Raw genomic sequence first — 8,994 nt, 5'->3', positions numbered from 1 at the left:
CGGAACAGAGAATAATGCAAGGAAAAAGAACTGCGTGCTTTTATGCGAGCGTTAAACTTTGATCACTGAGACATAGATCAGAGCCCTCATATGCTTAGATCAGGAATGATGTTGATAAGAGAATAGCATACATGACCTTCTTGGGTTTAGATCTTACAGTTTCACATGGGAATCACATAGTAGAGCAGACACAGGCTGAATCCCACTGTCGTTCCTCTACAGTCCCCCTGCCCCTCTTTGCTGTGTTGCCATGCTTGCACTGTGCTCAGTACAGGCGCAACTGTCCTGGGATCGAACCTGCGGCCTGGCGCTTACAAGGCAGTTGCTTTGCCACTGAGCCATCCCCAGGGTCCTCCTCCCTCCTCTCACTGTTATTTAAAATCAGAGAAATGGCAGTTACTCACAACGAAGAATTATTCTATAAATATTTTGCTTCCCGTCTTTATTTTACACCAGGGCTGTTCAAAATTTGACGATTTGTCAGACTCACTTGACAGGTTTGTTAAAAGACAAATTTCTGGGTCCTAACCCCCAAAGCTTCTGAATGGTAGGTGTCAGGGCAGGAGCAGAGGGTTTCCAGTTCTAACGAGTTCCCAGGTGATGAGGGTTCCTGCCTTGTGTCGAGAGGACCCATGTTGGGAATAACTGTTTCAGGCTCTTTTCTTTCATCTGAGCCCCGCAGGGCACAGGCGGCTCCTGCTAGTCCTGATTCTTGAGTTTCCAGCACTTCCTTCAGGCTGACGTCTGTATGGGTAGAAGGACTGCTGACTTTGTGAGCTTTCCTTTGAACAAGGTGTCAATCTCACAACCACTTTCATTTTTCAGTGGAATAAGTGCCCAGACTCACATGTTAGGCATTGTGCCTGTGTTCCCATAATTCTTCATAAGGAACGATTATCCTTTCGATTTGTGAGGAATAATCCCTTTGCTATCTACAACGGTAAGTTTTACAGCCCAGCTGTCTTTCCAAAATTGGATAATGAGAATTGTGATTTATGGGTGAGGGAAGGTTGAGGAGGAATTAAGAGGGGAAATAAAGGCTAATCTGTCCACTTGTAATCTATCTCCGCCCCCCATGATATGTTGAAACCTTATCCCCAAGGTGATGATGTTGGGGGAGGGAGGTTTGGGTAGGACTTTGGTCATTGGGATGGAACTTTCCAGAATGAGCTTAGTGCCCTTTTGTCAGAGAGACCTCTTAGAGCGCCCTTGACTTTTCCATTATGTGACGATACAATGAAAAGTTCTGTACCCCAGAATAGATTTCTCAGCCAGCCATTCTGGCCCCCTGATTTCTGATTTCCAGCCTCCAGAGCTGTGAGCAACAGTTTCTGGTGTTTTTCTAAAGCCTCCCAGTCTGCAGCATTTCTGTTAAAGCAGTTGAATAGACAAAGACAGAGGGAAGCTGATTTTATTAGGATAACCTGTGGATTTCAATTATTCATGCAATTTTATTCCACGAAATAATCAAGAATTCACTGTGGCTATAATTTTCTGTTGAAATTTTCCTTTTCAAAAGCTCCACAGAGCAGCTTAATTATAATTTCCTACTGCCTACTCAGAGAAAGCTCTTGAAGCTGGCAGCGCGTTCCCCGAGTATGTGTTTCATGTGTCATTTTGTAGCCTGGGACTGAGGATAAGTATCCAGTTTAGGATGTATGGAAGAGGGCATGGACACAACGCGGCTGGTGAGAAATCGAAAAGATTAATGGCAAGTATTCATCAGACCAGAACAGAAGGAGGAGCAGAGGAATGAAAGTGCTTACATTTTGCCTTTTGTTTTTTGGGGGAGTGGGGAGCCTCCCAAATGGTCCTGTGGAGGGAGCAGGGCTTGGGAGTCTCTCCCAGTGATGCACAGTGCCATTGTGTGGACCATATGGTTCAGTGCTCAAGTCAAGGTATGCTCTGGGGTGACCAGGGCTACCCTGCGCTGTGCTGGGGTTTCCACTCAGGCTCTGCACATGCCAAGTACGTACCACAGCCCTTCCAGCTCTTTCCGTGACCCTTCACTTTTCTTTTGTTTTGGCTTAAGTTTGGGGCCACTCCAGTGGTGCTGAGGGACTACTCCAAGGCTCTGTGCTCCTGGTGTTGACTGGGGCACCATGTGAGGCCAGGGACTGAACTCAGGCCTCTTATAAGCAAAATGTGTGCTCATTCCATTAAACTAGCTCTCCTGCCCCACATCTCTAGATGTTTTTTCCTATGGGGCCTTCCAAGGGGTGCCCAGGAGTCCCAGGGGCCCCAGCAGTAATTCTTGACCAAGTGGGCTGCCATATAATGCAAGGGTCTGAGGATAAAACGCTGCTGGGCTTTTGCATCCAACCATCTTTAGGGGACCAGGTGGTACTGAGAATCGACCCTGTGTCAGCTGCATGCTAGGCATATTCCCTAAGTACTTCACTATCTCCGTGTGCCCCATCCCCATCCTCTGTTTTTGTTGTTGTTACTTGTTTTGGGGATTACAGCTGCTGTGTGTTCAGGACTTACTCCTGACTACTCAGGGATCACTCCTGCAGGTGCTTAGGGGGCCAGTAGGGTGCTAGGGATCGAACTCAGATCAGCCATGTGCAAAGCAAATGCTTTACCAGTTATACTGTCTCTCAGGTTCCCAGTCTTACACTTTTGAGCTGTGTCTTTAAAAAAAAAAATCTGTGTCTTTCCGATGTTTTTCCAGTCTGTATTATACCTGGTTGGTATAATTCAGGGAAAGACCCTCTGTTCTCAGGGTGACTGCAACTCTGTACTCAGTGTGCAGCTTGTTAAACAGAACACAGCTGTGTTCATTGTATTTTATTTTTTAAATTTAGTTTTAGGCCATGCCCAGTGGTGCTCAGGCTCTGTTGCCAGGAATCACACCTGGATGGGTTCTGGAGATCATAGGCATTGCCAGGGATCAAAGCAGGATTGGCTACATGCAAGGCAATCACTTTGACCCCTGCACAAATTATTTGAGTGGTGGTGGGCCACACCTTGTATTGTTCAGGGGCTATTCCTGGCTCTGCACTCAGCAATGACCCTTAGTGGTGCTTAAGGACCATATTCAGTGCCAGGGATTCTAAATAGAATTGGTGGGATGCAAAGCAAACACCTTAACCCCTGTACTCTCTTTCCAGCCCCACAGCTGGGTTTTAGATCCAACCTACCCCCGAGTTAGGTTTCTTGTATAGTGGACCACTTGCACACCATATATTATAGCTCTAAATGTACAATTTATATTTTGTCTTATATAAAAATTGGTTTATATATACATATTAACAAAATTGAGATCATACTATTTGGTAGACTATGCTTGAATGGGAGGTAGTTTTAGTTAATTTCTCTTGGAGAGTGAACTTATTTCCAAAGTTTGTTCAGTTTTGGGGTCACACCTGGCAATGCTTAGGAACTATTCTATTTATCCAGCCCCTGACACAACAATTCTCACACATAAATATTTCTGCATATGTAACAACCCTGCCCTATGACAAATTTTTAGGAATTGTCTTCAAAACAAGTTTACTTAGGACTCATTATGTGCCGTAAACTGTGTTGAGGTGGATCCACAATTATACTATGAATTTATATACTTGCAGTTCTATTACAAACTAATGAAACGAGTGCTATGACAATATCAGAAAGCAAGCTGAATGTAAGATGTATAAGGTCATGAATAAAATCTGGGAAGTGTTAGGGAACACCTTACGGGTTATCAACCACAGAGTATTCCTGTTTTTTGAATTATCTTTAGCGAGTATATCTTCTTCCATCCTTCTTCCATTTCTTCATAATAAAAATCATTATCTTGGGCAGGAGGGAAAGTACATGCTTGCCATGCATATAGCTGATCCTTATTTCTAAGTCCCAGACTGATTACGGTCCTCTGAGTACTATAAGGGGCATTTCTGAATAGAGTCAAGAATAACCCCTGACTATTGCCAGGTGTGGCCCCAGCTCCCCACATCCATTGTTATCTTAAAATGAAAAAAAAAAACAGGAAGTGACTTGTAATGGCAGATTTGATGGCATTAAATAAAATAAAAAATAGCAAAGCATTCCTGATTTTGGCTCTAGTGCAAACAAAGGAATTGTAGGTATACAGATTAGTCTCACACCTTAAAGAGAAAAAGGTGAAAGGGAAGAAAATGTAAGAGGGAAGAAAGGAAAGATAATTATTTGAACCATCTACTGATTAAAATTTTATCTGTTTAAAAAGAAAGAAAGAGAAAGCAAGCAAGCTGAGGCACAAGAAGGGTAGTTAGCTGATTCAGGTCTCACATGTGGAAGCAGCTAGTCTGGGATTTGAACATGGATCGAGTAATTCCAGAGCCTGGATCATAATATGTTCCCATGATTCACTTTAAATAAGAAGGGTTTTAATAATAAATAAGCCTTACCTCATTAGCAGAGAAGACCCTGACAGCTTGAGAATTTACACAGAAGACAAGACCATATGAAAACAATGGGGATCTAATAAAGTGTGTATTAGACAAATTTCTTGACAGTTTGATTAATAATCTATACATTGTTCATTCTGAGCTCTTTTAAAGAGAAGCAATTGTAGAAGAGAACTTACATTTAGATTTTATCTGACAACAGATGATAATGTCTTCATGCCCTTTTTTGTTTAGATTCCAAGGTATGTGGGTCAAAGAAAAGTTCGTTTTGACATTCTCATCTTAGACATAGCACCTCATTACACTATCAGGACTGTTCCTGCTAGAAAAGATGGTCCCTTTGTCCAAGTCCACACTGATATTTGGACAGAATCTCAAGCTCTGTGGAAGTAGCAGGTGAGCCAGTGTGCATGGAGGTGGGACAATAAGGGGATCCTTTTTTCCTATGTGATCCTACGTTTCTTATATCTTAAATATCAAATAACTGGAGGAATATGCAGTAGCTACCGCAACTTTCTAACTTTATCACGTGACCTATGCCCCTCTTCTTTGTTAGTGTTGCAGGGACAGGAGGCTGCACACCCTTGGTTGCTGTGCTTGTGGGAGTCACCTACTTTAGCTGTGGTGATCCTCATACCCAGTTGTGCACAGGAGATTTCACAGTCTTTGGGGTGTTGGGCTCGCAGACAGCCGCGCCGCTAGAACCATACCAGGTGAATGTGGGAGGCACCAGGCATCAAACTCAGGGCCTCACACTTGCAAGGTCAAGAGCCATTTGCCATCAAGTCATCCCGAGGATGCCTCATTATGACATTTAAAAATGGGAATGGAAAAGATAAGGAGAAGAGAGTCTTGTCTGGATTTTGTGTTAAAAAGAATTCAGTTCTTTGACTTACTGTACACAAGATGGTAAAGGGTTGAAGAGATAGTATAGAGGTTAAGGCACTTGTTTTGCGCGTGGTTGCCCACAGTTTGATCCTGGCATAACATATAGTCCTTTGAGTATACCACCAGGGGTGATCCCCAAGCACAGAAGTAGAAGTAAGTCCCGAGCACTAACAGATGTTTTTTCCCCACCAAAAAAAAAAAAAAGACTGCTAAAAGTGTTGAATAATAAAATGACAATAAAATTAAAATAATTAAAAAGCAAAATTTAGAAATGATTGGTATCACACTATTAATATATTCACTCACATGCTCTCATTTCTAATTACTGCTTAATTACTTTTTGTAACTTCTAAATCATTGACTCTTTATGAGATAACTGGGTTTTTGTCTTGTTTTGTTTTGCTTTTGGGTCTAACTCAGTGATGCTCAGGGGTTTTTCCAGGTCCTGCACTCAGGAACTACTCCTGGCATGGTTCAGGGGACCATATGGGATGCCTGGGATTGAACCCCAGTCAGCAGCATGCAAGGCAAGTGCCCTACCTGCTGTACTGTTGCTCCAGCCCTGGTTTGTTTTGTTTTTGAGGGTGTTGGGCCATGAACAGTGGTGCTGAGGGGCTGTTTCTGGTTCTATTCTCAGGAGTAACCCCTGGTGATGTTCAGATCTATGGTACCTGGAATCGAATTAGGGTCGGCAGCACGCAAAGCAAGCACATTAACCTCTGTACTATCACAGAGGCTCAAGGATACATACTATCTTGCACCAAACACAACTCTAACATATTTCAGACCGTAGAGTAAATTCATATAACCACTTTGAAAATCTTTGACCATATCAGCTAAATCTCATTTTATTTGTAGCCTATAATTCAGACATTCCACTCCTAAACAAAATAATACTTGCTTATGGCTAAAATTTGGAATTGAAAAAGAAAACAGAATAATTGAATAAGGTGCCTTCATAGTATAGAGAAAACCACCATTCCCATTGAAATATTAGACATTCCCTTCTCTTTGTCATTGCGAATGTGTTCTTGGTTTTGATGCTCACACACACTTGGTTGTGGTGTGCTGGAGGCTGCACTTGTACGGTGCTGGGTTCACTAGCAGATCTGGGGATCACACAACATTCTGTGGGGGCAGTGCCAAAGTTTGAACTCATAGTCTCATGCATGTAAGGAAGCGCAATTGGCCTTATTTACTACTATGCCAATAGTGTGGACTGTAAAGTTACGCTATTGATAAAAGTAAAAATCAGTGACTGGAGATATATAAGGGCCCTGCACCTGGCCCACCCTGATAAAGTCCTTCAAGTACAGATCTGGAAGCAGCACTGAAGCGTGTGACCCAACCCCCCCTGCCCTTCTCCAACAACAAGTAAAAAATCAATTAATTAAAACAGAAAAAGAAAAGTGAGGGAAATTAAAGAATATTGACACTTTAATGTCCTCATTTTTCTGTTTTCCCTTCAGCCTTCTTGATTTTACTCCAACCTGCTGCATTAGAAGTTTTCATTGCCTTTGTTGAGGGATTCCATTCTTCTAGCACTCAGGTCAGAAACCTCAGGGTCATTCCTCTTTCCCTTGTCCTCTAACCTTCCCTCTGTCAGCTCATCAGCAAGCCACCGACTTTTTTTTTTTCTTTTGCTTGGAGCTTACTCCTGACTCTACACTCCTACACTCAGGGATCACTCCTGGGAGGGCTATGGGGACCATATGTGGTGCTGGAGATCAAATTTGGGTTAGCTGAGCACAAGGCAAGCACCCGACTGGCTGTCTTATCTCAGCCCCAAGTCACAGAGGTTTTGCTCTGATGACTTTAATAGCCTCCTAACTATTCAGCCCTAATGCTACCTACCCCCACCCAGGCAGTTAAGGGGACCCCCATTACAGAGTGTCACATGTCACTTTTATACAAAACTCCATTGCTGGTAGCTCAGAGAAAATGTCTCATGCGATCCCTGTCCTCCCCACATTGTCCTTCCCATTTCATTGTCTCTATCCTGACACACTGAAGGCATCACCAGCAACCCCCACTCTCAGGCACCTTTGTGCCACAGGGTCTTGGACCCTGCTGGTAAGTTGTTCACCAGAGACTTTGCACTCTAATTCTCCTCAGGCTTTTGCTCAACTTTCACCTTCACCAGTAGTAGATCTTCTTGATGACCTTATTAAAAGGTTAGCCCTCAGGCAGGGAGAGAGAGAGAGAGAGAGAGAGAGAGAGAGAGAGAGAGAGAGAGAGAGAGAGTGTGTTCAGTGGGCTAGAACAAAGTATAGGTTTAGTCCCAGAGGAATGACTGCTGAGTAGCTGAGTAGCTGGGAGTAGGCCCTGAGCATGCCCGGTGTGCCCCTAAAACTGATCCCAAAGAACTACTGTTCCTATCCCCCACCTCCCAAATTCTTTCAAAAAACCTTGTTTGGAGGCCACACCCAGCGGTGCTCAGGGCTTAGGCCTGACTCTGCATTTAGGGATCATTCCCGGTGAGCTTGGGGGACCTTATGGGTTGTGGGGATCAAACCCAGGGATCAACAGTACAGCAGGTAGCAAATGCCTTACCTGCTGTACTATTATTGCTCTGACCCAACCTTCGATAATCCTTTTGACCCCTCCCTACTTAATTATTCCCTACAGCAATTCTAAACATCTGGCAGTCCACATATTTTTCTTCCTTGTTTATTATCTGTCTCTCCTACGTGGAGCCAAATTTTTGTTTTTGTTTTCTATGGTGTCCCCAAGCTGTGGAAGAAGATCTGGCCTGTGAAAACCACTCAGTTAAATGTCAGGTGGATAGGTGAATGATCCCGCCCATTCCTGAGGTTAGAGTGGGCCCCCTGCCTTCCCTGTGCAGCACTTCCTGACTTGTATGCTCATCTCTATCTCCTCCTGGTCCTTTCCTGACTTTTCTTAAGTGCCACTGGCCTGCATTTGTTACAGGTAAAAAATAGAGTGCCTGGAGAGGTAATCCTGGCCAAGGAGACCTTTAGATGAGGTAATCCTGGCCAAGGCAGCTTTAGACAAGGAAGTGTAACGCGTGTGTTCTCTTGCTTACTTAGATGAAGAAGGAACCTGGAACTTGGTGCACGTGGTCTTGATGCTCCCTGGATGCTACTTATTGAGAATGACAGGAGGAAGATACTTCACGGAAAGCATGGGGTGGAACCTCCCCATCTGCTTTTGCAACTGCGGGTGTGGCCCAACCTGCTCAGATTGAGGCTTGCCTCAAATTTCAGCCACACCAACCACAGGGCTCTGAAAAAGCAGAGGGAGCTTCTCACCAAGAATTTGATTCTTCTTCCTGGATCTAAAACAGCACTGGGGAGACAGATCAAGGGACTAGAACTCATGCTTTCCATGCAGGAGTTCCAGTTCCATTCCTGCATGTGGTTCCCAAGCACTTCTAGGAGTGACCTGTGTGCTCTGAGCTGGTGGTGGCCCCAAAGTTCGCCTGATATGGCATCCTCCCCTCTTCCCACCCCCCCAAGGTTCCAAAAGTACACATTTGACTTGGCTGCCCAAACATGGGGGGCGGAGGTGAGTGGGAGCCTGGGGAATAGGGAGGGGAGGTGGCACTGCCTGCCTGGCAGAGAGCACAGCTCCCAGTATCCTGAATGTCTGCTGTGACCCAGGCCGTTTGGGATCCGAGATGTGGGCCCTGGGAAAGATATGCCAAAGTCTTACCCATTGAGTCATCCTCAAGCCCCGGGTGGTGGGAAAAGGATTCTCAACCTGCCTTCCA

This window comes from Sorex fumeus, unplaced genomic scaffold (genome assembly GCF_029834395.1).
Source record: "Sorex fumeus unplaced genomic scaffold, SorFum_2.1 ptg000039l, whole genome shotgun sequence".
NCBI classification, from domain to species: Eukaryota; Metazoa; Chordata; class Mammalia; order Eulipotyphla; family Soricidae; genus Sorex; species Sorex fumeus.
The sequence above is the reverse complement of the archived record's forward strand: the minus strand, read 5'-3'. Positions refer to the sequence as shown.